At 46.4% G+C, this 25,762-nt stretch overlaps 1 long non-coding RNA gene across 8 annotated transcripts; it reads right to left on the bottom strand.

The window, feature by feature from the left end:
• Positions 1-13,677: 13,677 nt before the first annotated feature.
• On the bottom strand, positions 13,678-25,215 carry LOC103168064. 8 transcript variants are annotated; one of them, XR_005660169.1, is made up of 9 exons: positions 20,683-25,215; positions 19,962-20,021; positions 17,602-19,616; positions 16,814-17,440; positions 16,552-16,630; positions 15,909-16,020; positions 15,660-15,809; positions 14,788-14,916; positions 13,678-13,975 (listed from the first exon to the last, which is right to left on the bottom strand). It is a non-coding gene; the product is annotated as an uncharacterized LOC103168064 (long non-coding RNA). The 8 variants fall into 8 exon arrangements; XR_005660170.1 differs by having other exon boundaries at positions 16,814-17,411; XR_003760755.1 differs by having other exon boundaries at positions 16,814-17,892; positions 18,188-19,616.
• Positions 25,216-25,762: the final 547 nt, after the last annotated feature.

Genomic DNA, 25,762 nt, shown 5'->3' with positions numbered 1-25,762 from the left:
GAAAATAGTAATTGGTGTTCTGACAGGATTGTGGAGAATAAAGTAGAGGTTCTCAAAGGCTAACTCACTAAAATTTCCCTAGAGTTGGTACTGGCATATTCTTTTCAGTGAGAGTACTTTTTTTTTTAACCTATTTGCTTTTTCTGTTTTCCATAGACTTGCTGGAGGGCTCCTGGTTCTCTTTCTCCCCTGCTTCCCCCTACCAAATCCTCAGTGTCCACATCTGTTTTCCTCAGATAATCTGAGTCCATCCCATTTTGCTTTTACTTTATCTTTCACTACCCCATACAGAAAAGGATGACTTTGTAGAAAGCCACATAAGTCTTTCCTCCTCAACACGAGTCAGGGGCTACTCTGTGAGGAAAATCTTTTGGAGACTCATTTATCTTGGCCAAAAACAATGGAAGGTGAACAAATGAGGGTTGCTCTGGCCGAATTGTATGAAAAAAGTAAAACATTCACCAGTCTTTTTCAACATTCCGGCCCTAAACGTGGTTTAGGGAATTTTCTTTGGAAAAAATCTTTCCATCGACTCTCTTTCCCTCAAGAAAATTATAGGAAAAATGATAACCCTACTTAGCTCAAAACAAAAAAGTAAACTAATTGAGTATCTTCTTCCGTTTTAGTCAAGCTACATGGAATTCCTTTTACGGGGGTTTTGTTTTTTTTTTAACTTCCCTGATTTTTTTCAACTACTGCTTGCAGAGACCCCTCAGCTAGTCTGTCTCCTAAGGACCCTTTCTCCTCACCCAATCACCTCAAGGCGTTTCTATCAGTTTCGAATTAAAACAATTTTACTTTAAAAAAAAAATCTATCGCTAAGTCCTTTAAGGGTGATATCGGGACTCATATATCATGAAAGTTAGGAGCCCCTCCTCCCACTGAACCCTAGTCAGGGGGATAGTCTGTGAGGAAAATCCTTCGAGATGGATTTATTTTGACCAAAAGGAATGGTAGGTGAACAACTGAGTGCTGCTCTGGCCGAATTCTATGGAAAAAGTAAAACATTCACTGGTCTCTTTTGACATTCTGGCCCTAACCGTGGTTTAGGGAATTTTCTGTGGAAAAAATCTTTCCATCGACTCTCCTTCCCTCATGAAAATTATAGGAAAAATGATAACCCTGTTTAGCTAAAAACAAAAAGTAAAATACTTGAGTATCTTCTTCCGTTTTAGACCAGCTACAGGGTATTCCTTTTATGGGTTTTTTTTTAACTTCCCTGGTTTTTTTCAACTACCGCTTGCAGAGCCCCCTCAGCCAGTCCGTCTCCTAAGGACACTTTCTCCTCACCAAATCACTTCAGGGCGTTTCTGTCAGTTTGGAATCAAAACCAATTTAACTTTTTTTTAAAAAAAAATCTATCCCTAAGTCCCTTAGGGTGATTTCAGAACTCATATATCATGAACGTTGGGAGTCCCTGCTTCCCCCTGAATCTTAGTCAGGGGATAGTCTGTGAGGAAATCTTTCGGAGACGGATTTATCCTGACCGAAAAGTGAGAAATGAACAAAATTAGCGCTGCTCTGACAAGAATTGTGTGGAAAACATTCGCGGGCTTCTTGAAAAGAAGAAAGTCGGCTCGAAAGCCCACCTCAGAAAGTTTTCCCTAGATTCCTACTGGCTTCAGAGTCCCTCACTAGTAACTTTTGTCGTTTGAGAGTCTTTTTTTCCTCTTACGGCGTTTCTGCCTTGGTGTTTCTTTCCCCTCAGACTTCTCGGAAAGCCTGTGTGTGGGGTCCCGTCCAGGCCCGAGCCTCCCGCTCGCAGCCCCGCAGGCTCCGCAGTGAATCTATCTCCTCAGAGAGCGGAGGGGCGGGGCCTGCTGGCAACCACGGGGCGGAGCCTGCCCTTGCCCGCGCTTTGCTCCCCCCTCTCCTCGCTCCCTCCAGGATCCCCGACCTCCCTCCTCCCTCCCTCCCTCCCTCCCCTCCGCCCATCACACACGGCCCCAAGTAGCAGAAAGCAGCGTGGCTGAGTGGAAAGAGCTTGCGAGTCGGAGGTCGTGGGTTCGAATCCCGCCTTTGCCACTTCTCAGCTGCGTGACTTTGAGCAAGTCACTTAACTTCTCTGGGCCTCAGTTATTACCTCTTCTGTAAAATGGGGATTAAGACTGCGGGCCCCTTGTGAGACAACCTTCTAACCTTGTATCTACCCCAGTGCTTAGAACAGCACTTGGCACTTAGGGAGCACTTAATAGTATTGGTGATTGTTCAGCGCTTACTATGTTCAGAGCACTGCTCTAAGCGCTGGGGTAGATGGAGGGTCATCAGGTTGTCCCACGTGAGGGATCTTCATCCCCCTTTGACAGATGAGGTAACTGAGGCCCAGAGAGGTGAAGTGACTTGCCCACAGTCACACAGCTGACAAGTGGCCGAGCTGGGATTCGAACCCATAGTATTGTTCTTAAAAAAGCACGTGGATTTTGGGGGGAGAAAATAAATCACTCAGTTATATGCCCTGGATGATCTTATCCTGGATTCTTCAAATTGGGCATTAAGGAGCCGACGAGCCCTCGACTTAGTAGTACACAACCTAGATTTACTTAGAAATACATTTCTCAGGGAGGTCTGGTCAATATGCTCTATTTTCTTCACTTCGTTCGCCCACAGTTACTTCTGTTTAAATGTTAGTGATGATTTGGATGCTTACCATGACTTCCAGATAAATAAAACTGATTTTAACTAGCTTCATTAAAATTCTTCATGGAAAATTCTCATTCAGTCATAACCCACAGAAAGAACTTCTCATTTAGGAGAAGTTTTTTTCTCTGAGTATTCACACACTTGCCTCAAATAAATATCAAAAAAAGGATATTCAGGTTGTTTCCATACTGTCTGTAAGGATTCCGTTCTTTTTTTGTCAATTTCCTTAGTCCAGTGACACCAAGTGAATTTAAAAACCACTCCAGAAACACCCATTCTGGAAAATGAATCCTTTTAAGACCTTACCCGTGGTTACTCTATCAGAATTGAATTCACAATCTATTTTGATAGTATTACTGCACCTTCGATTGTTGACAATTATTTTGAGGTGTTGGAATTTCTATAAATGGTGTTGTTAAGGGCTGTTAAAGGATTTTAAATATCTTTGCAGTAAATACAAAACATAGTTTTTGAAAAAAACAGGGCTATTTCTGTGAAGAAGTGGTTATTCACATGATTTGCCTTTCATGTAGGAAGTAGTTTTTAATAGCCTTGATAACTGAAAGAGACATCTGTAACCTCCCTTTCCATCATAAGGCTAGAAGGTGCTTTATTTTTTTGTTGTTGTTGTTCAGTCACATCCTTTTTCCTCCTTTTTAATAGTTAGGGGATAATCTGAGGAAAAAATTTTAGAAATTGATTGATCCTGGCCGATAAAGTTTGAGAAATGAACAAAATGAATACCTCGGTGACAGGATTTTATGGAAAATATTCGCAGGCTTGTTGGCAAGAAGGTAGTCGTTTTGAAAGGCCAACTCTGGAAATTTTCCCTAGAATGCTAGGGCTTTCAGAGTTGTTACTAGGAATCTTTTTGAAAGGTGTATTTTGGGGGGGAGGTCTTTTGTTTTGGGGTTTTTTTTTTGCTTCCAGCCTATTTTCCTTTGTGGTTCATCTCCAGCTTGCCAGAAATCTTCTCCCCTAGCCCCACTTCCTTCTTCCAACCGTCCCTCTGCTCGATCTACAGTGTGACTGTAGGGGGCGCCGCCTGGCCGTTGCCTCTCTTTGCTTCAGTCATCTTCATTGAGCGCCTACTGTGTGCCGAGCGCTGTACTAAGCGCTTGGGAAACCACAACAGAGAAGGTAGACACGTTCACTGCCCACAGTGAGCTCAGAGTTTTCGAGACAAGCTCACAGTCCCTCAGATGTTCATTAGATGAGAAAATAATCACTAATAAAGCTAATCAACCGTATTTACTGAGCACAGAACTAAAATGAAATATTTTTTCTATGTTTAAAAGTTTGAAAAATCAGTAACTTTTTACCCACAGTTGACAGAACAAGAGGGCGAGTAGTCTAATTTAAAATGAAAATAGCCGGTACAGCCCTCTGCACACAACAGGCACCCAGGACAGTACTCCTTAGGCGGTAGATGCCCAAGAGAGTGCTCTGTACACAATTGATACCTAATACAGTGTTCTGCATACATTCGGCATCTAGCACACAGTAATAATGATAATCACTATGTTGGTATTTGTTAAGCGCTTACTATGTGCAGAGCACTGTTCTCAGCGCTGGGGTAGATACAGGGTCATCAGGTTGTCCCACGTGAGGCTCACGGTCTTCATCCCCATTTTGCAGATGAGGTAACTGAGGCCCAGAGAAGTGAAGTGACTTGCCCACAGTCACATAGCTGACAGGTGGCAGAGCGGGCATTTGAACCCATGACCTCTGACTCCCAAGGCCGGGCTCTCTCCACTGAGCCACGCTACTTCTGTGAGCAGTAAGTGTCCAATCCTATGCCCTGCACACAGTAGGCATTCAGCACGGATGTTGATGGAGGTGATGATGGTGGCGAAGAAAGCAGTATGGGAAAGGAAATAGTTAAGCTCGGGGCGTGAAGGATTTGGGCATTGGCTGAGTGCAAATTTGTCCTTTCTGAGATGGAAGTCTGTGGCCTGGTGGCACATAGGCCTCCTCAGACATGTATACAAAATGCTCTTTTACATGCAATCCGTTGAACGTCTGCCCCATATTTTGTAATATTTGGGTGGGATTTTTCTGGCATCATAATGGTAAATTTTCCCTAAATTTTAGCTGCAAAAGATAGATTTTTTTACTTCCCCCAGATGCTTTCAGCAGGACGAACCAATTTTTATTCTGTTGTTGCACGAGCCTTACTGACCACCGTTGTTTAGCCAAGCATGGAAAAGTTGTTAAGTGTTTTTGGGGGGACAAAATAATTAATAAAGAAAAAAGGAATTCATCAGAAGTTGACCATGCAGAGGGCATAGGGAGAGGAAGAAGGGAGAGGGCATCCCCACGTCCACCTCCAGTATCCACCAGCCCATGGTTCTCCTCATCTCCAAAACCTTCTTCAGATCCCACCTCCTCCAGGAAGCCTTCTCTGATTAATTCCCAACACTCCACTTCATCCAGCATTCCACCCTCATGTATTTGGTCACTATCCTGAGTTGTCCTATATATCACTGTATTTTTATTTACCTTTTACCTGTGCATACAACTGCTTTTTAAGCTCTTTCATCCCACTAGGTTTTGCCCTACTTCCAGCTCTAGCCATATTCTTTTCTTTTACCTGCTTCCATTTACTATGGATTAATCCTTTTTGTCCATCTTCCCCATTAGATTGTAAGCTCCTTATGCGCAGGGAACATCCTCTAGAACATCTCATCGTGGGCAGGGACCGCATCTATCACCTCTGTTATATTTTACTCTCCCAAGGGCTCGAGACAATGCTCTGCACACAGTAAGCATTCAATAAATACTATGGATTGATCTGCCTTTGTACCGTTGCACTGCCCTATGCTGTACTTAGTACAGTACACTGCACTCATGGGTGCTCAGGAAGTAGCACTGATAGATTGACTAGTTGGCAGAACACGCAGAACCCCCAAGCACCAGGGATATAAAAGATGCCACCTAAACGCCACACTTTCTGTCTGCTTCTCCATTTCATTTTGAAAGGCATAATTGGGTAGTAATCATAATAATGAAAGCAATATTGTTATCCCTTATTGGGATTTGTTAAGTGCTTACTTTGTGCCAAGCTCTGTACTAAGTAGAGACAGAATAATTAGGTGGGACCGGCTCCCATCCCACATGGGGCTCAAGGTCTAGCGGGGAGGAAGAGAAGTCATTTTATCCCAATATTACAGATGAGGAAACTGAGGCACAGAGAAGTGAAGTGACTTCAATCAATCGTATTTTCTGAACGCTCAGCACGCACAGGACACTGTCCTAATTGCTTGGGAGAGTACAGTACAACAGCGTTGGCAGACACGATCCCCGCCCACACCGATCTTACAGTATGGAGGGGAAGACTTGCCCGAGGTCACACGGCAGGCAAGTGATGGAGCAGGGATTAGAACCCAGGCCCTCTGACTCCCCGGCCTGAGCTCTTTCTGTTAGGTCACGCTGCTTCCCCTAGTGTGAATGTTCCAGGGTTCTAGGCTCCTTTCTGGCACCCGAGGGTGTGAGCGACCTTTCCTGTGGCCTCAGCTCCTGGCTAGCCCCCTCTGGCTCCTTGGCCCGGCTGCCGTGTCCCTAGGGGCAGCCGCTCCCCAGGCAGCTCACGCTATTATGAAGACGAAGGGTCCGGGGATTTCTTTCCCACCCCAGGCTTCGGGAAATCTCTTGGCTAAATTTTTTTCTTTATGGACCCTCGGTGGAAGCACAGAACCAACCTGTTTGATGGCCTCGGGATCCCGGCCTATCTAGCTTCCAGGTTTCCAGATCCCTTTCCAAGGCTGAGCAGGTTTTACCCTGGCAGTGGCTGTTTGGGGCCTTCATTTATTCAATTCATTTGTACCTTCAGTGATTTATTTGGATGCCCCCATTTGAATGAAAACTCCTTATGGACAGGAAACTGACCCCTTCCCTGCTTTGTACTACAAAGTACTTTGTATTTTGAAAGGCATAATTGGGTAGTAATCATAATAATGATAGCAATATTATCATCTGTTATTGGGATTCGTTAAGTGCTTACTTTGTGCCAAGCTCTGTACTAAGTAGAGACAGAATAATTAGGTGGGACCGGCTCCTGTCCCACATGGGGCTCAAGGTCTAGCAGGGAGGAAGAGAAGACATTTTATCCCAATTTTCCAGATGAGGAAACTGAGGCACCGAGAAGTTAAGCAACGTCAATCAATCGTATTTTCTGAAAGCTCAGCACGCACAGGACACTGTCCTAAATGCTTGGGAGAGTACAAAACAACAGCGTTGGCAGACACGATCCCCGCCCACACCGATCTTACAGTATGGAGGGGAAGACTTGCCCGAGGTCACACGGCAGGCAAGTGATGGAGCAGGGATTAGAACCCAGGCCCTCTGACTCCCCAATGCTTGGCACATTGTAAGTGCTTACCAGTTACTCTTATTATTATTATTAGCAACTCAGATCCAGAAGTTGTGTGCCATTAGGCTTGGTGTCACTTGGTGAGCTAGGTTTGGGGACAAAGTGGGAGGAAACCAATGAGGTGGCATTATCTGGGCAGCCAGGCAGCCACCAAGCTTATGATCTGCCACTTCTCCACTTGGTAATTTATTTTAATATCTGTCTCCCCTTCTAGATTGTAAGCTTCTTCATGGTAGGGATTGTGTCTACCAACTCTATGGCATGGTACTCTCCCAACACCTCAGTACAGTGCACTGCACACAGTAAGCACTCGATTAAATGCCGTTGACTGCTCGATCACTGCGGACCATCACATGAATCTTTGACTTCCTAAGCCTGTGGCATGGCTTGCGGCAGAGTCAGCTGAGTTCAGTGTTGTCACAGGAGCATGTCCACCCGGTCGGTCTTTTCATTGATAACATCCCAACCTTAGGAACTGAAAGCTTTGTTTTCTCTGTCGGGGCTTTTTGTCTCCAGCGAGTGTGCCCTAGAATATCCGCAAGAGGGTGCTGTGCCCCACGGAGGCCCAACGTCTAACTGGCTCTGGAGCCTGGCTGGGTTGGGGGTAGCCCAGGCTGTGATTAGAACTGTTGTACACAGAGCATCCTCATGGTCAGTGGTGTCTTCCTCAAGGATGGAGGACAACTCTGAACAAACAAAATAAATAGGGTGATCAAGATATGTCTTCTATCTGTGAACAGTGCTTGGCACATAGTAAGGGCTTACCAATTACTATTATTATTAGTAGCAACTCAGATCCAGAGGTTGTGTGCCATTAGGCTTGGTGTCACTTGGTTTGTTAGGTTTGGGGACAAAGTGGGAGGAAACCAATGAGGTGGCATTGAACTGAAAGCTTTGTTGTCTCAGTCGAGGCCTTTTGTCTCTACCGAGTGTTCCTAAAAGTGTCCACGAGAGGGTGCTGTGCCCCACGGAGGCCCAACGTCTAACTGGCTCTGGAGCCTGGCTGGGTTGGGGGCGTAGCCCAGGCTGTCTTTCTAACTGTTGTACACAGAGCATCCTCATGGTCAGTGGTGTCTTCCTCAAGGATGGAGGACAACTCTGGAGAGCTGTTATACTCAAGAGAGTCCTCTCACTTTCGGGTCCCAGATTGCCCTTCCTGGCCGACCACCCAGAGAGTGAAAATCGGCAGTAGGCATTCTGGCTGGGAAAGGCTTTAGGGTGGTTGCCTCCCAGCCCCAGGAACCAATCTGGAGGGAAAGAAGTGAGCCCTTGCCCCCCACGCTCAGGGACCAAGAGAAACCGGGCTGCAGGGCTCAACCACTAGTCCTTTTTTAAGTTCTACCTCCTGGAGAGGCTGGTTTGGAAGTCCAAGCACCAGGCTGGTTGTGGGCGAGTGCCCGGTCACTGTAGCCTGTGCCTGGGTTAGGGGAAGAAAGGGAGGAGGGCCCAGGAAGGGGCCAGGTGGGTTAAAATACCCCTCCGTGGCCGCTGAACGTTGTGAATAGAGGCTGATTTTCCCATAGCAGTTTTTACCTGGACCAAGAAGAGAGGCCATGAGTGTGAAAAAATCAGCTATCCTGCTCCCCTTTTTGAAACTCCTTTTGCAAAAAACGTGGCACACCTTTTTAGGGAAACTCCACTTGTTTTTAGGGAAACTCCACAGGTTTCCTTTCCCATCCCGGAAACAACATCTATCCAAACCCATCTGTCCACATTGTAGCCTGGGTTGAGTGGCGTGTTGGGGCGTGTTCATGCCAATGGTGGGCGATTCTCACTTTCCCAGGAGCCCGTGCTTGACCTGTGGAACCTCCTGGCCCCTTATTTTCTATCTTCGGGGCTGATCACCTGTGCCACAGCTAGGAGGCCCCGCAGTAGTGGACGCCCTTCCCAACCCTCTATGTCACCAACAGCGTGGCTCAGTAGTGAAGCAGCATGGCTGAGTGGAAAGAGCACGGGCTTGGGAGTCAGAGGTCATGGGTTCGAATCCTGACTCTCCCACTTGTCAGCTGTGTGACTGTGGGCAAGTCACTTAACTTCTCTGTGCCTCAGTTACCTCATCTGTCAGATGGGGATTAAGACTGTGAGCCTCACGTGGGACAGCCTGATGACCCTGTAGCTCCCCCAGCGCTTAGAACAGTGCTCTGCACATAGTAAGCGCTTAACAAATACCAACATTGTCATTATTACCACCACCAGCCTCTCCCGGCTGGCCTCCCCCGAGCCTCCCACTTTGGGAAACACAGCTCCAGGGGTGATAGGGATGGAGAGAGAGTGGAAGGGAGGGAGGTATGAGCAACCACAGCAGGGTGGGGCTACCCAGAAATTTTGAAATTTAATCTGAGAATGTCTTCACTCAACCTCCTATAGGCCAGTAAAAAAGCGGTAAAAGGGAAAAAGTGAGGCCAGTGTTTTGGGAAAGTAATTTGATTGATTCTCTAATAAGTTGGAGGTGATGTTCCTGAAGAACCACCCGCCTTCACTGACACCATTCACATATGGCACACTGCCTTGGCGCACGCCCTCTCAGAATATTCCCAAATTCCCTAACAACACCTCCCCCCTATCCAAAACACAGAGGAAAAGCACCCTTAAGGGAGAACTGACTGAACCTTGAATCGGTGTAGCCCTTTTATTTTTCCACAGCACTCTCCCATGATTTATCCCCTTGTGTCCTCACACCAACCCTGGGAGGTGGAAAGGTATTAAGTGCATTTCAAGAGGAAAGAAACTGAGGCCAGAGGAGTTAAGTGATATGCTCAAGTCTGTGGCAGAGCTGGGACTTGAATCCAAAGCCCCTGACTCCCAGACCTGTGCTCTTCCCATTAGGCACCACTGTCTCTCCAGTCTGATCTTTATTGGGAGCTGAATGATCAACCCATTAGGCACCCCGGACAGTGGATGTTTGTTTTTTTTTAGCCACTTGGGAGAGCAGTTCTTCTTCTATCCCTACAAAGGACTGCTTCTCCAACTGACCATGAGGCTTCTGCACCTCCCCTGGTTCTAGGAAGCAGAGACCAACTTCTCGCTCTGAGCCGCCACCAGGCCTGCCACCATTAGGTCCTCGAGACAAAGAGCAGGGAATCTGACTTGTTTGAATCACTTGGCGACTGGGAGAAACTGCCGGTCACAGAATGCCCGGCCAATGAATTGGAGCCCTATTGGCAGCCCTCACTCTGAGCGAGCCGCTGGGACAGCTGTGCCGGCAGCTCTGAGTGGGAGGCAGTGTGGATTAGACTGTAACCCTCTAGACCTTAAACTTGCTGTGGGTGGGTAATGTGTTCATTATGTTGTTATACTGTACCAAGCGTTTGGTACAGTGCTCTGCTCACAGAAAGGGCCGAAAAATGTGAATGATCCATCTGCAGGGTGTGGGGAAGAGAGAAGCATAATTGGCACGGGAATTCTCAGTTCTCAGAAGGTAGCCTGCTTCTCCCTGCACTAGAGTGCTTGGTGCCAGTCTAGAGTAAACCAGAGAAAGCTCTCACTTTATCTTCCTGCCTTTTCTGCTGATGGAAACAAGGCCTGATACCTGGGGCTGCCCTTCACCTACCAGTCAGGAAGTCAGAGCTGGCCAAAGTAGTCACAGTATGCTGGGGTCTTTGAGTCTCCGATCAGGGCGTACTTGATGCACAAACAGTCCACACCCAGCTCAACCATCTGACCGCGGCTGGCCGCAGAGTGCACCGGCATGACAGGACAGGACGGTGGCCACAGTGGATAATAATGTTGGTATTTGTTAAGCGCTTACTGTGTGCAGAGCACTGTTCTAAGCATTGGGGGAGAAACAGGGTAATCAGGTTGTCCCGCGTGAGGCTCGCAGTTAATCCCTATTTTCCAGATGAGGTAACTGAGGCCCAGAGAAGTTAAGTGACTTGCCCACAGTCACACAGCTGACAAGTGGCAGAGCAGGGATGTGTGTGGGTGTCCGTGTGTGGGTGATTTGTGTATTTTAGATATTGATTCCTGAGCCAGTTTCAGGCTTTCTGCCCAGAGGTGCCAGACAAAACGAACAAAGTGTTTGTGCTCCTGTTATTTAAGGTTTTATTTCCATATTCTGCAAATGTGCTATTCCCAGCCTCTGCCTAATGACTGCATCCCCCGAAGTGTGGCCGGCTCTCTGCTGGCCCGGGGCGGGGATCCTAGCTGTTTGCGACCCCTCTCTTCTCCCGTGATGCAGGACAGGGTGGCCGTCTCTCCGTTGGCCCAGGGCTGGACTGTTCACTGTGTGTCAACCTCACGGGCCAGGGCAGGGTAGCCAGCTCTCTGCTGGCCCTGGAGCTGGGCTATTAGCTGTATGTGATTTGAGTGTGGCCCAGGGAAGGGTAATCAGTTCTTGGGGTGCTCACTAGAACTTCAGGCAGATGGATGACTCAGGGAGCAGTCAGTCAGGAGCTGCTGTGTGGGGAGAACTGTGCCGTAGCCTGGTCAGCTGCGAGCAGGAGCAAAGGGGAGGGAGGGAGGGAGGGAAGGAGGTTCATCTTTTGCTGCCTGTGCTGTGTCCTACTTGGGGTTGATTTTTAAATTGACTTCATGCCGGCTGTGACCATGGGGTTCAGCCACCACCCCGAGAGCCAGCTGGATCACTGAGTCCGCTCAGCTGGAGGTGCCGGGGACGGTTGGGACAGGGTTGGGGGATCCTGCTACCCTAGGCCCAGACCTTCCTGGAAGCCTTTTCCAGCTCTCTATGATCCTACTGGCTCTAATCTCTCAATACCCATCATTGCCCTGGATCGGGGGTGGTGGGATGTAAAGCCCGGTAGGCAGAAAGGAAGGGCAAGAACTGGCCACTTGGGGTTGGAAGGAAGGGAGAGCTGTTCGCGATTATCTGCTCTCTCAAACCACTCCCTGGGGGAAGTGGCTGGTTTCCACCTGCCGGGCCCTGGAGGACACTGTGAGCCAGATGTGGCATTGGTGCAGAGCACTGGGTTATTCAGGGCCTACCTCCCTCAGGGATGGGGCCCAAGGCTGAGGACCCAGGGGACCAGGCCTAGAAAACATCTAATGCCAAACTAGGAAAAGTTGAATTGGGATGAAAAATCTCATTTCACCTCCTCAGGCACAGACACTCATCACAGGCATCCAAACTTACACACACACAAACTGATGCCACTGCTTCTTCCTAGAGCCCATCACTGGTAGCACAGCAAGAAACAGAAGACAAGACCACAACTCCTGCTCCTGTGTGTGTGTTTGTGTATGTGTGTGTGTGTGTTGGGAGGAGGATAGGGGCTGCAGGTGAAAGGTTGAAACTGCAGAGGCCCAGAAAAGGTTGAAACCTCTTTTCATTTCCAAGTGGTATGAGTCTTAGTTCTAGAGAAGCAGAATGGCTGGTGAAAAGAACACTGGCTTAGGTGTCAGAGGAACTGGGTTCTCATCCTGTTTCAGCCACTTGCCTGCTGGGTGGCCTTGGGCACATCACTTCACTGCTCCGTGCCTCAGTTTCCTCATCTGTAAAATGGGGATTCAATACTTGTCCTCCCTCCTACTAAAACCGTGACACCCATGAAGGACTTTGACTACGTCCAGCCTGATTTACTTGTATCGATCCCCACACTTGGTAACCACTTAAGAAATACTATCATTATGGTTATTATTATCATCATCGTTGTTATTACAGGTTTCCTCGTTTGGGCTTAGCACTTCGTGGAAGGGGTCTGTCTTGGAAGGTTTAGTGTGACTGTGGGAACCTGTGAGGGGATGCAGCTGCTGTGCGGGTCAGAGTTCTGGCAATTAGGTCTTTGGAGAACATGAAGGGAGGAGATGGCAACCACTGAGGTAGTGAGGGTTGTCCAAGTCCAAAGAACACAGTTCAGTTTTCCCACAGTTGGTGGCTCGGGCCAAGCACCCAGCAGACAGAGGATGGGCCCGGCCTCTCAAAACATTTATGGTGTACACACATAGGGGTGGCTCAGGGGTTCGGGCCCATGCACTTGGCAGAACCCATAGCTGGTTCTGTTCAGAGAGCCTTCCTTCCCTTCCCACCAAGAAGAATGTCTTAGAGACATCCATCCACCTGAAAAATCTTTGCTGTTTGAGGGGCAGGGTTTGTTGAGAGCACGAGGTGGTGTGTCTGAAATTGCTTTTGTGGCAAAGACCTCATTCACAAACAAGGGAAAGTCCACAGGCTTGAGATTGAAGTTAATACCATTTTATTCATTATTCCCGGGGAGTGTGCTTTTGTGTGCTTGATGGGAAGGGGCGGTGGGGGGATGCTGGAGAAGGTTAGAGACAGCTGGACATCCCAGGAAACAGCTTGGGGGAAGGGCTGGAGTTGTCTTGGCTGAGGTGTGGAGGAATCATGAATCAGGCATGTCCTGGGGTGGTTGTTGGCACAGACTCTTTGCTTCAGTCAAGCGTTCAAATGTATTTATTGAGCACTTACTGTGTGCAGGGCACTGTACTAAGAGCTTGGGAAAGTACGATTTAACAATATAACAGAGACATTCCCTGACCACAAGGAGCTTACAGTCTAGAGGACTTGGCTTCCTGCAGAATTGGCAACACTTCGTCATCATCATCATCATCATCATCATCATCATCATCATCATCATGAGTTCCAAGTCTCAGTTTGCTCATAGTCCTAAAACTCCCCCCTCACAAAGGGACACTGAGCTCAGATTAACCCAGGCCCCTTAATCTGTGTTGTACAGTTCACAAAACAATGATTTAAAGCATACGACTTAAACTGTATTATCTTTACAGAAGTTTGAAGATCCCAATTGGGTAGGACAGGTTTACCAACAGAATATGAGGGGGCTTGAAAATGTCTTTCAGTTGTACAAAATAATTGGCCTAGTAACTTTCAAAGATGTGCTAGGCAAGTAGAGTCTGCACATTAGCTGGGCACTGAATTTTCTCTCTTCTTTTTCAGTTTCCAGAGAAACTTCAGTCTAGCAGTTCCTCAAAGGCCTTTAGCATATGTGCCTGTCTTTCAGTAAAAAGATGCAACTGCCTGTCGTCCTCCTGAAAAACAATACACACAGGTAAGCGGCAGCATTAGAGTATACTGAATATGTTCTTTTTCATGAGTCACAATAGGAAGCAATATGAGGCGTCACAGAACAATGAATAGCATACATACACTTAGAAATGTCTTGCTTTGGTTGCACTCCCCCAAGCAAATACTGATAGGGTAGCATCATCACTCTGTCTTATGATCCTGGACTTGTACTTCACTTTTTTTTTTCTTAACTAGTTTTCCCATCTGTAAAATCACCATAACTGACACCTTTCGAGCATTTCTTTTCAGTAGTCTAGTACTCTTAGATCCAACTAGGAATTTATGGTCTTAAATCCAGCTGGAATAAGAATTTATCACCATCTTTACCTTGAAATTTGTTTAACTGTTTAAACTAGGATTAGACTGGGCTTCCTCTTAGTATTTCTTTAAAATGAGTAAGATTTCTGTTGTTTGCCTGGGTACACAGGTAGTATCCCTCTTGTCCATCATCCATTGTCCTTGGAGGTCTCTCCCTTCCCTGGGTCATTCTAAAGAAATTGCTAGGCTGGGGTGCTCATGGTATCTGCTCCTTTTAGGCAGGGTTACCTGTACCGATCACTCTCCAAGTTCTTAAGACAGGCCTCTATACCTACTGATGATATACACTGTGGTATTAGTTAAGCGCTTACCATGTATCAGACACTGCACTGAGCGCTTGGGTAGACAGGAGATAATTGGCTTGGTTACAGACCCTGTCCCACACAGGGCTCAAATCCTTAATCCCGTTTTACAAAAGAGAGCACTTAGGCACAGAGAGAGAAGTGAAGTGACTTACCCCAGGTCAAACGGCAGGCAAGTAAGGATCTGGGGTGGTTTCAGGAACTTGAGAATGCTTGTTGCAGGATGATCCACGTGCTGTCTGATATCGTGGCAAGTCGGGGAACAGAACAGCCAACTCTGCCCTCTAGTAACAGAAAGGACCAGCACTTCCTGAGTTAGAGCTTCTAAGTATAGGCCTTTGGCTAGGTTTTTGGCAGAACTCCAACCCACGAAAGGCAGTTTTGGGAGAATTTGGTCCCTCCTGATCTATCTTTTGGATTTCCTCCTACCTAAGGACATGATTATCATCCCATTAAGGCATTTTCCTCGCCCCCATCCTAACCTTTCTGCTCAGGTTATTAATGTGACTCAGGTTATTAATGTGACCGAAAGACTGACAAGCAGCATGGCCAAGTGGATAGAGCATGGGCCTGCAAGTCAGGAAAACCTGGGTTCTAATCCTGGCTCTGCCACTTATCTCCTGTTTGACCTTAGACAAGTCATTTAACCTCTCTGGGCCTCAGTTGCCTCATCTGTAAAATGGAGATTCAGACTGAGTGCCCCTTGTGGAACAGGGACTGTGTTCAACCTGAATATCTCATATCTACCTGAGTGCTTAGTACAATGCCTGGCGCATAGTGAGCACTTTAGATACCATTAAAAAAAATAGCTGGTTTTTTTCACAGTACATTCTACATTGGTTTCATGCTTTTTTTAGCACTTGGAAAAAATATGGAAGAGTAACTCTAGAACTGGGCATGTATATTCGTATATAAGCAAGGGCACATATAGTTAATCGGTTTCAGAAACCTCACTTCCTGAAGAAATGCAAAAGCATTAAGGACTCCTACCCTACCGAGAAACCATTTGGAATTCCAGTCTATGTACAGGTGCTCTGTAGTGTCTCAGCTGCAGGGACTGGCCCTTCACTGTTCAAGCTTTGGTAGAAGACCTTCCAAGCCTTGGCAAATTCAGCATCATAGCTGGCCCAGTGAGCACACAGCTTTAATTTACCCGGTGGCTTTGCTAGCTTGCTATCTGAAGTTGAAGGGAAGACAGATTATTACAGGATTAATCGTTGAGACTCAAAAAAAAAAAGCATGCAGTTAGCATGTATGATTTGAGGAGAGCACTCACTTTCTTGTTGTTCTAAATGAGTGGTTTTCAGCCGATCCTAGAGGAATGCATTTTCTTCCCTGAGAGCTCTGTCAGTATTCTTCAGCAGTTCACGCTCCTCTTCCAACTTCAACTGCAAAATAATTCCAGCATGAAAAAGGTTCTTAGCTGTCAAGTTTTTATTCCATATGTGTTATTTAGATGCCTTTCGTGGGCGAAGGCTGTGTGGAGTTGGATAAATTAAACACGAGGGATTGCATGTCTCAGACTTTGAAGGAAGAAGTGAAGTATGAGAAGGACATGGAGTTCAAATCTATAGTACAGCACTCTGCACACAGAAGGCACTTAATATTAAGTGCTTGAGATATGAGGTGATAGCTGGAGGATGCAGAAGGACAGAGAGGAGGAGTCAGTGATAAAGTGGTAGCAAGTGTTTTGGGAAGGTGAAAGGGAATAGGGTCAGAGGCACAGGTAACCAATTTGAGAGCAGACAGGCAATGAAACATTTAGAAAAAAAAAAAGCAGAACCCCTGGGGCAAAACTAAAAAATACTCACTAGCACTTATCAAAAGCAAATAGGAATTGACACTTTATAAAGCAAGATGCACAGATAAAGAATTATCACATGTTAATCATTTCAGCATGGTTACCTATCATCACTTACGCTTGTTTTCCACTGTCCACTGTTGTCCGGGTTGTCCATTTCAAGTCAGGCTGAAAACAGGTCAGTTCAGGACTGCCGTCTGGAGCGTGAAAGAGATACAGTCCCAGTAAAGTTCCTCTGAAATCTGTAGCAGTAGCACCCTAAACTCCAGTAAAGTAAGAAATGCTTTTCCACAAACCCCAAAAGAAATATCCCAGATTCATTTCTCTCTCTCAAATCCATGCTGCAATCACTTCACACGGTCCCAACCTTCTCAACTTACCCTCAGAGGAGGGGGAAGGGCTCTGGAGAAAGTTGGAGACAGTTGGAGGCCCCAGGGGACAGCCGGGGAGGGGGTGCTGGAGTTGTCCTGGCTGAGGTCCAGCAGAATGATGAATCAGGTGTGTCCTGGGATTGCTGTGGGCAGGCAGGCGATGAATTCCAGAGCAGGATGGGTAGGGGGTAGGCAGGCGATGCATGTCATGTAAGAGCAGGACAGTAGGGGGACTGTGGTCTAGGATGGAAAAAAAGGGGAGGCAAAGAGGAGAAGGGAAGAACAGGGAGGAGGGGAGACCCAGGAGAAACCAATAATGCTCCTTTGCCCTCCCTCCTGGCACTGCCACTGTCCCCCCTGCAATGGTGCTCCCATTGAGAATCAGGGGGCACCTAGTGGCAGTGCAGCTTAGTTGTTCAGACCTCCAGCCCTCCTCCTCGCACCCAATTTCCCTGCTCCGCCTCACCGGGCTGCCCCCGCATCGCCCCCTGCAATATGGGGCTGCAGGGACAGCTGCCAGGCCGGCGACGCAGAGACAATCACACGCCTCGTCCTGCACGAGCCGGGGACGCTCTCTCGTTCCTCCTGTAACTTCATCTCATTCTTCCTGGAAACGGGAAGGCCGATGATACTCTCCTGTCGGAGGAAACGGATATCCTCCCCGCAAATTCTGAAGTGGAAAAGCCTCAGCAGGTGTGACCGTAACTAGTTGACTCTCCCCTGTCCCCAGGTCCATCCCAGGGATTTGGCAAGAGCACGTCACCCCAGGGCCATCTTCTCTCCCACCTCCCTCATACCTCTGTTTAGGCGTGGCCAGCTGCCTGCCTGGAAATGTGTGTCCTGGGTGGGGGAGGTGGAGGGGAGAGAGGAGGAGGGAGAAGGGGCCCTGCAGAAGGTTAGGGACAGCTGGAGGCCCCAGGGCACACCCCAGGAGAGGGGCTGGAGTTGTCTTGGCTGAGGTGCCCAGGAATGATGAAGCAGGCGTGTCCTGGGGTGGCTGTCGGCAGGCAGGCGATGAATTCCAAGGCAGGATGGTAGGGGGCAGGCAGGCGATGAATTCCAGAGCAGGACAGTAGGGGGGCTGTGGTCTAGGATGGAAAAAAAGGGGAGGTAAAGAGGAGAAGGGGAGAACAGGGAGGAGGGGAGACCCAGGAGAACCGGATAATACTCCTTTGCCCTCCCTCCCGGCACTGCCACTGTCCCCCCTGCAGTGGCGCTCCCGTTGAGAATCAGGGGGCACCTAGTGATAGTGCGATTTAGTTGTTCAGACCTCCAGCCCCTCCTCCTCGCACCCAGTTTCCCTGCTCCGCCTCACCGGGCTGCCCCCGCATCCCCCCTGCAATATGGGGCTGCAGGGACAGCTGCCAGGCTGGCGACGCAGACCCAATCACACGCCTCGTCCTTCATGAGCCGGGGATGCTCTCTCGTTCCTCCTGTAACTTCATCTCATTCTTCCAGGATACGGGAAGGCCGATGATACTCTCCTGCCAGAGGGAACAGATATCCTCCCCACAAATTCTGAAATGGATAAGGCTCAGCAGGTGTGACCGTAACCAGTTGACTCTCCCCTGTCCCCAGGTCCATCCCAGGGATACGGCAAGAGCACGCCACTCAGGCCCATCTTCTCTCCCCCTCCCTCGTACCTCTGTTTGGGCGTTGCCAGCGGCCTGCTCTGTCGTGTCCCCGGGGGAGACTGCTTACCGCTGCTCTGCGTCGCGTCGGGACCCGGTGCTCGCTGCCCCGGGTGGGGAAGACCGAGCCCAGGCTGACAATCTCCACCTGGCCCGTGGACTTAATCTTTAGATATTCCGGGCTGTTAGGACATGATACTACGTGTGCAATGTTAAAGAAACAGAGGTCATGATCTTCTCAACAAACAACAAGAGTTTTCAAATAAAGCAAATTCAGAGCTCCGATTGGGATGACATTAAGCTCCCGGCTTTTCCAGTAGAATAGATAGGACTTTGGGGTCATAGTCACCTTGCTCACTCAAGCCACTTAGGCTAATAATGGCCCAAAAAAGCAGAGATCAAGTTTCCCGTGCTTCGTCTTCCAAATCCGGAATCTAGAGAGAATGATTTCTACCAAAAAATTTCCATATATCTAATATTCAATGGAAAGGAGAATTATATGTGATGATTATATGTCGATGATGCCTTGCTTTATATGTTGACTTTTAATGATTAGTTTTAATTTTACACTATTTCATTGAGTTTTGGGTTCCCTAGGGCTTTTTAAACTTTATTTATTTATCTATTTAACTACTTTATTGGGTTTTGAAATGATGTGGAGTTAATGAATGCAGGTGGTTGAGCTTGATTTTAACTGAATCAGAGAAAGTATTTTTCCATTGAACATTGATGAGGATAGAAAAATTGAGTTTGTTATGGTTAAAGATGATTAGCAAAGAAGGGAAACATTTACCTCTGGGTTATGCATGAGCCATTTAAATAGTGAGCTGACATCATTTCAATGCCATAGAATTTTTCAGCCCCCTAAACCTCTACAGATTTTCTCTTTTCTCTCCCTCCCAGCCATAGAGAAGGAAGACGGGTGGGGAGGGGACCCTGCTTTCTTCCTCCAGCACCTGAGCGTCGAAGACCCAGGGTAGAGATCTTCCTAGGAGGCTGCAGGGGACTACATTTACTTCTACGTGAAGTAAAGCCCCCTTTGCCTACTCCCTCATTTGGGGCCATAAAGACCGGAGGTGGTGACAGGGACCGCGGACAGTTGCCTGATTTCCACGCGTCCTCTCTTCTTCTGTGGCTGATGAACATTCATTCCAGAGAGCCTTTCTATACCAAGGCTGGTACTGCAGAGGGATAGGACAGATTTTCAAATTCTCTATTGCATCTCTACACAAGGAGCTAGATTTTAGAATCATGAGTTAGCATCAGCATACATTTTTGGTAATTTTCTGTTCTGCACAAATAGTTAACATTTATTGCCCTGTCTAGAGGAGCTGGATCCTGGTCATGGGCCCAGTCCATCCCCGCAAGGAACAAATGGAGTGTAGAGAGAAAAATAATAGACTTGACAGAATTACACCAATTTTTTTCTAAGTTATTTCTGTTGACAGCATCTATAACCAAGTGTCTTCTACTGAACACAAGGGCCCTTTGTGTGCACAACATACATTTTGGAGAGTTCAACCTACCCCTATCTTTCTCCTTGGGCTGTTGAGAAGTCAGAGCTGAACCTTTGTGGGTTCCTGCATCTGCAAAAAAGGCAGGAGAGTCTTTAAGAGACAAGCTGGTGCCAGAGGGGGCCCCAAGTCTACTGACCCACCCAATCCAGGGAAGTCCGAGGGAGAATTCAGTTGCACCGATGCACACAAACTGAATTATACATTTTATCTTCACTAAGAACCAACTTCATTTGGCGCTTCAGCAAGCTATGAGGGCCGAGCCTGGATCTGGACTTCCTTAGTCTTCCAGATTCCCTAGCTGTTACACAGAAGCAGTCCAAACTGGAGAAACCCCAAATATATGTTGGAATACTGTTTTCATTGGGCAGGGGCGGGGAGGAGGGGGGTGGGGAATCAGAGGTAAAAGGTATTGCCCAGAATTGATTGGACAAACATCAGTTTTTGGTCAGGTCTTGATTATATTAAGCAAAACTTGAGAGCACATAATGTTTTTGTGAGTTATAATAAAACTTTTAACATAATATTAATATCTTAAGCATTAGCATAACCTCCAGAGACAGCTAGGATGTGGTGTGCGTCAGTGAATCAAACATTGGTATGCACTGAGACATGCCACCAGCCCTAAAAAGAGTGTACAGTCTAGAGAAGGAAACAGGCATTGAAATAAATAACTACACTACAATCCCACACATTCCCCACAACCCGACTTCTGGGCATCCTCCTCTCATACCTGATTCGCTGTCCCAGAAGGCCTGGGCCTTGATGCCGTTCGTCCCTCGCAGGTAGTGTGAGAGGATAAAGGTGAAAACTCTTTCAGAGGTTTTAAGGGGAATTAACATGGAGACATGTGGGTTTTGTATCTCAAACTGGCTGAAGCAGCCAGGCCTTGAAGACCCAGGAGAGAATTACGAGGAAAGATATTGCATGAAGTAAATCTCTCCTTCTTCTCCTCAAATATTCTCTTTGCTCTCCCAAGGAATTAGGAGTTAAAGACCCAGGAGACAATTATGAAGTGCATATTGCAGGAAGCCAACTTCTTTTCCATTTCAAATATTATCTCTGATCGCTCATGGAGTCGGGCCTTGAAGACCCAGAAGAGAATTAAGGGGGAGACGTTGCATGAAGCAAATCTCTCTTTTTCCACCTCAAGCATTCTTTATGCTCTCTCAAGGTATTAGGCCTTAACGGCCCAGGAGACATTTATGAAGGAGATATGGTGTGAGGCCAATGTTTCCCTTTCTTCTTCAATCATTTCCTTTGCTCACTTGGGGCATTAGGTCGTAAAGACCCAGAAGAGAATGAAGGAGAGATATTGTGTGAAGCAAAGCTCTCCTTTTCCACATAAAATATTCTCTCTGCTCACTCGGGGCATTAGGTCATGAAGACCTATGTGAAAATTAAATGGGAGATACTGCATGAAGCACATCTCTCATTTTTCATCTCATATATTCTCTCCGCTTTCTCAAGTATTTAAGCCGTAAAGAACAAGGAGAGAATTAGGTACACATTGCATGAAGCAAGTCTCTCCTTTTCTGCCTAAAATAGTCCCTGCACATGTGAGGCAATAAGTCGTGAAGACCTAAGTATGATTGAAAATGGAGACTCTACATGAAGCAAATCTCTCCTCTTTCACCTTTGACAATCTCTCTTTGTTAGACCTCACAGACCCAAAAGAAAATTAATGAGTAGATAATGCATGAAGCATTTCTCTCCTCCTCATCTTGCAACATTTTTTGTCCTTAGAGTCCCATGAGGGAATTAAGGAGGTGATTCTGCATGAAGCAGAATTCTCCTTTTTCACTTCAAACATTCTCTCTGATCTCCCAAGGAGTTAGGCCTTAAAGACCCAAGAGAGAATTAAGAAGGAGAGATATTGCATGAAGCAAATGTCTCCTTTTCACCTCAAGTGTTCTCTCTGTTCTCTGCAGGGGTTAGTTCTTAAAGGCCCAAGAGAGAATTAGGAAGAACGTATTGCATGAAGCAAATCTCTCCTTTTTATTCCTCAAATATTCTCCTCGCTCCCTCAAGGAGTTAAGCCTTAAAGTCTAAGAGAGATGTAAGGAGGGGAAATTGCGTCAAACAGCTTTCGCCTTTTCATTTTCATTCAGTCTGCTCTCAGGGAGTTTGGTCTTAAAGACCCAGGAGATTGGCATGAAGACAATCCCTCCTTTTCCACTTCAAAGGTTGTCCCTATTCGTTTAGGGAGTTAGGCCTTAAAGACCCAAGAGGGAAGTAAGGAGGAGAAAGTGCATGAGGAAGGTTTCTCCTCTTCAGTTTCAAACATTCACTCCACTCTCAAGGGAGTTTGGTCTTAAAGACCCAGGAGAGAATATTGAAGGGGAGATACTGCATGAAGCAAATCTTTCCTTCTTTGTCTCCAACATTCTTTATGCTCTCTCAAGGTATTAGGATTTTAAGGCTCAACAGAGAATCGAGGAAGAGAGATTGCATGAAGCAGGTTTCTCCTTTGCACTTTCAAAGCCTCATTGGGCTATCTCAGCAAGTATGGCCTTAAAGATCCAAGAGAGAATTATGAGGGTGAGATAGTGCATGAAGCAAATCTCTGCTTTTCACCTCAGACATTCTCCATGCTCTCAAGGAGTTAGGTCTTAAAGACCCAAGAGAGAATTAAGGAGGAGATATTGCATGAAGTAGGTTTCTCCTTTTCATTTTCAAACATTCATTCGCCTGTTTCAGGGAGTTTGGACTTAAGGACCCAGGATATACATTAAGAAGGAGACATATTGCATGAACCAAATCTCTCCTTTTTTCACCTCAAAAGATCTCCATGCTCTCAAGAAGTTTGGCCTTAAAGGACCAAGAGAGAATTAAAGAGGAGATATTGCATGAAGTAAATCTCTCCTTTTTCACCTCTAACATTCTCCATGCTCTCAGGAAGTTTGGCCTTAAAGACCCAAGAGAGAAATAAGGAGGAGATATTGTATGATGCAGGTTTCTCCTTTCCATTTTCAAATATTCATTCTGCTTTCTCAAGGAGTTTGGCCTTAAAGGCCCAGAAGGTAAATTAAGTAGGAGAGATACTGCATGAAGCAAATTTCTCCTTTTTCACCTCCAACATTCTCCAAGCTCTCAAGGAGTTAGGCCTTAAAGACCAAAGGAGAATTAAGGAGGAGAAATTGCATGAAGCAGGTTTCGCCTTTTCATTTTCAAACATTACTACTGCTCTCTCAAAGAGTTTGGTCTTGAAGCCCCAGGTTTTCATTACGAGGGAGAGATATTGCATGAAGCATATCTCTGCTTTTCATCCGCAAACATTCTCCATGCTCTCAAGGAGATAGGCCTTAAAGACCCAAGAGACAATTAAGCAGGAGAAATTGCATGAAGCAGTTTTCTCCTTTTCATTTTCAATCATTATCTGTGCTATCTCGGGGAGTCTGGCCTTAAAGACCCAAGAGGGAATTATGAAGGAGAGATATTGCATGAAGCCAATCTCTTCTTTTTCACCTCAACCATTCACCATGCTCTCAAAGAGTTAGGCCTTAAAGACCCAAGAGAGAATTAAGGAGGAGATAGTGCATGAAGCAGATTTCTCCTTTTCATTTTCAAATGTTCATTCTGCTTTCTCAAGGAGTTTGGCCTTAAAGACCAAGGATTTAATTAAGTAGGAGAGCTACTGCATGAAGCAAAGCTCTCTTTTTCACCTCAAACATTCTGTATGCTCTCTCGAGGAGTTAGGGCTTTCAGATCCAAGAGAGAATTAGGGAGGAGATATTGCATGAAGCAGTTGTCTCCTTTTCATTTTCAAAGACTCATTCTGCAACCTCAGTGAGTATGGCCTTAAAGACCCAGGAGAGAATTAGGAAGGAGAGATATTGCATGAAGCAAATCTCTCCTTTTTCACCTCAGACATTCTCCATGCTATCCCTAAGGGAGTTAGGCCTTAAAGACCCAAGAGCAATTCAGGAGGAGAAATTGCATGAAGCAGTTTTCTCCTTTTTATTTGCAATCATTTTCTGTGCTCTCTCGGGGAGTTTGGCCTTAAAGACCCAGGAGAGAATGATGAAGGAGAGATATTGCTGAAGCAAACCTCTCCCTTTTCACCTCACACATTCTCCATGCTCTCAAGGAGTTGGGCCTTAAAGACCCAAGAGAGAATTAAGGAGGAGATATTGCATAAAGCAACTCTCTCCTTTTTCACCTCAAACATTCTCCAAGCTCTCAAGGAGTTAGGCCTTAAAGACCAAAGGAGAATTAAGGAGAAGAAACTGCATGAAGCAGATTTCTCCTTTTCATTTACAAACACAAATTCTGTTCTCTCAAGGAGCTTGGTCTTGAAGCCCCAGGTTTTCATTAAGAGGGAGAGATATTGCATGAAGTATATCTCTGCTTTTCATGCGCAAACATTCTCCATGCTCTCAAGGAGTTAGGCCTTAAAGACCCAAGAGTCAATTAAGCAGGAGAAATTGCATGAAGTAGTTTTCTCCTTTTTTTTTGCAATCATTTTCTGTGCTCTCTTGGGGAGTTTGGCCGTAAAGGCCCAGGAGAGAATGATGAATGATGATGATGAATATTGCATGAAGCAAACCTCTCCTTTTTCACCTCACACATTCTCCATGCTCTCAAGGAGTTGGGCCTTAAAGACCCAAGAGAGAATTAAGGAGGAGATATTGCATACAGCAACTCTCTCCTTTTTCACCTCAAACATTCTCCATGCTCTCAAAGAGTTAGGCCTTAAAGACCAAAGGAGAATTAAGGAGGAGAAACTGCATGGAGCAGGTTTCTCCTTTTCATTTTCAAACACTAATTCTGTTCTCTCAAGGAGTTTGGTCTTGAAGCCCCAGGTTTTCATTAAGAGGGAGAGATATTGCATGAAGCATATCTCTGCTTTTCATGCGCAAACATTCTCCATGCTCTCAAGGAGTTAGGCCTTAAAGACCCAAGAGACAATTAAGCAGGAGAAATTGCATGAAGTAGTTTTCTCCTTTTGTTTTGCAATCATTTTCTGTGCTCTCTCTCGAGGAGTTTCACCTTAGAGGCCCAGGAGAGAATGATAAAGGAGAGATATTGCATGAAGCATATCTCTGCTTTTCATCTGCAAACATTCTCCATGCTCTCAAGGAGCTAGGCCATAAAGAGCCAAGAGACAATTAAGCAGGAGAAATTGCATGAAGCAGTTTTCTCCTTTTCATTTTCAGTCATTATCTGTGCTCTCTCGGGGAGTCTGGCCTTAAAGACCCAGGAGGGAATGATGAAGGCGAGATATTGCATGAAGCCAACCTCTCCTTTTTCACCTCACACATTCTCCATGCTCTCAAGGAGTTGGGCCTTAAAGACCCAAGAGAGAATTAAGGAGGAGATATTGCATAAAGCAAATCTCTCCTTTTTCACCTCAAACATTCTCCAAGCTCTCAAGGAGTTAGGCCTTAAAGACCAAAGGACAATTAAGGAGGAGAAACTGCATGAAGCAGGTTTCTCCTTTTCTTTTTCAAAGACTCATTCTGCAACCTCAGTGAGTACGGCCTTAAAGACCCAGGAGAGAATTAGGAAGGAGAGATACTGCATGAAGCTAATCTCTCCTTTTTCACCTCAGACATTCTCCATGCTCTCTCGGAGAGAGGGAGGCCTTCAAGACCCAAGAGCAATTAAGGAGGAGAAATTGCATGAAGCAGTTTTCTCCTTTTCATGTTCAAACATTCACTGTGTTGTCTCGGGGTGTTTGGCCTTAAAGGCCCAGGAGAGAATGATGAAGGAGAGATATTGCATGAAGCAAATCTCTCCTTTTTCACTTCAAACATTCTGTATGCTCTCTCGAGGAATTGGGCTTTCAGACCCAAGAGAGAATTAAGGAG

This window comes from Ornithorhynchus anatinus, chromosome 7 (assembly GCF_004115215.2).
Source record: "Ornithorhynchus anatinus isolate Pmale09 chromosome 7, mOrnAna1.pri.v4, whole genome shotgun sequence".
Lineage (NCBI taxonomy): Eukaryota > Metazoa > Chordata > Mammalia > Monotremata > Ornithorhynchidae > Ornithorhynchus > Ornithorhynchus anatinus.
The sequence above is the reverse complement of the archived record's forward strand: the minus strand, read 5'-3'. Positions and strand labels throughout refer to the sequence as shown.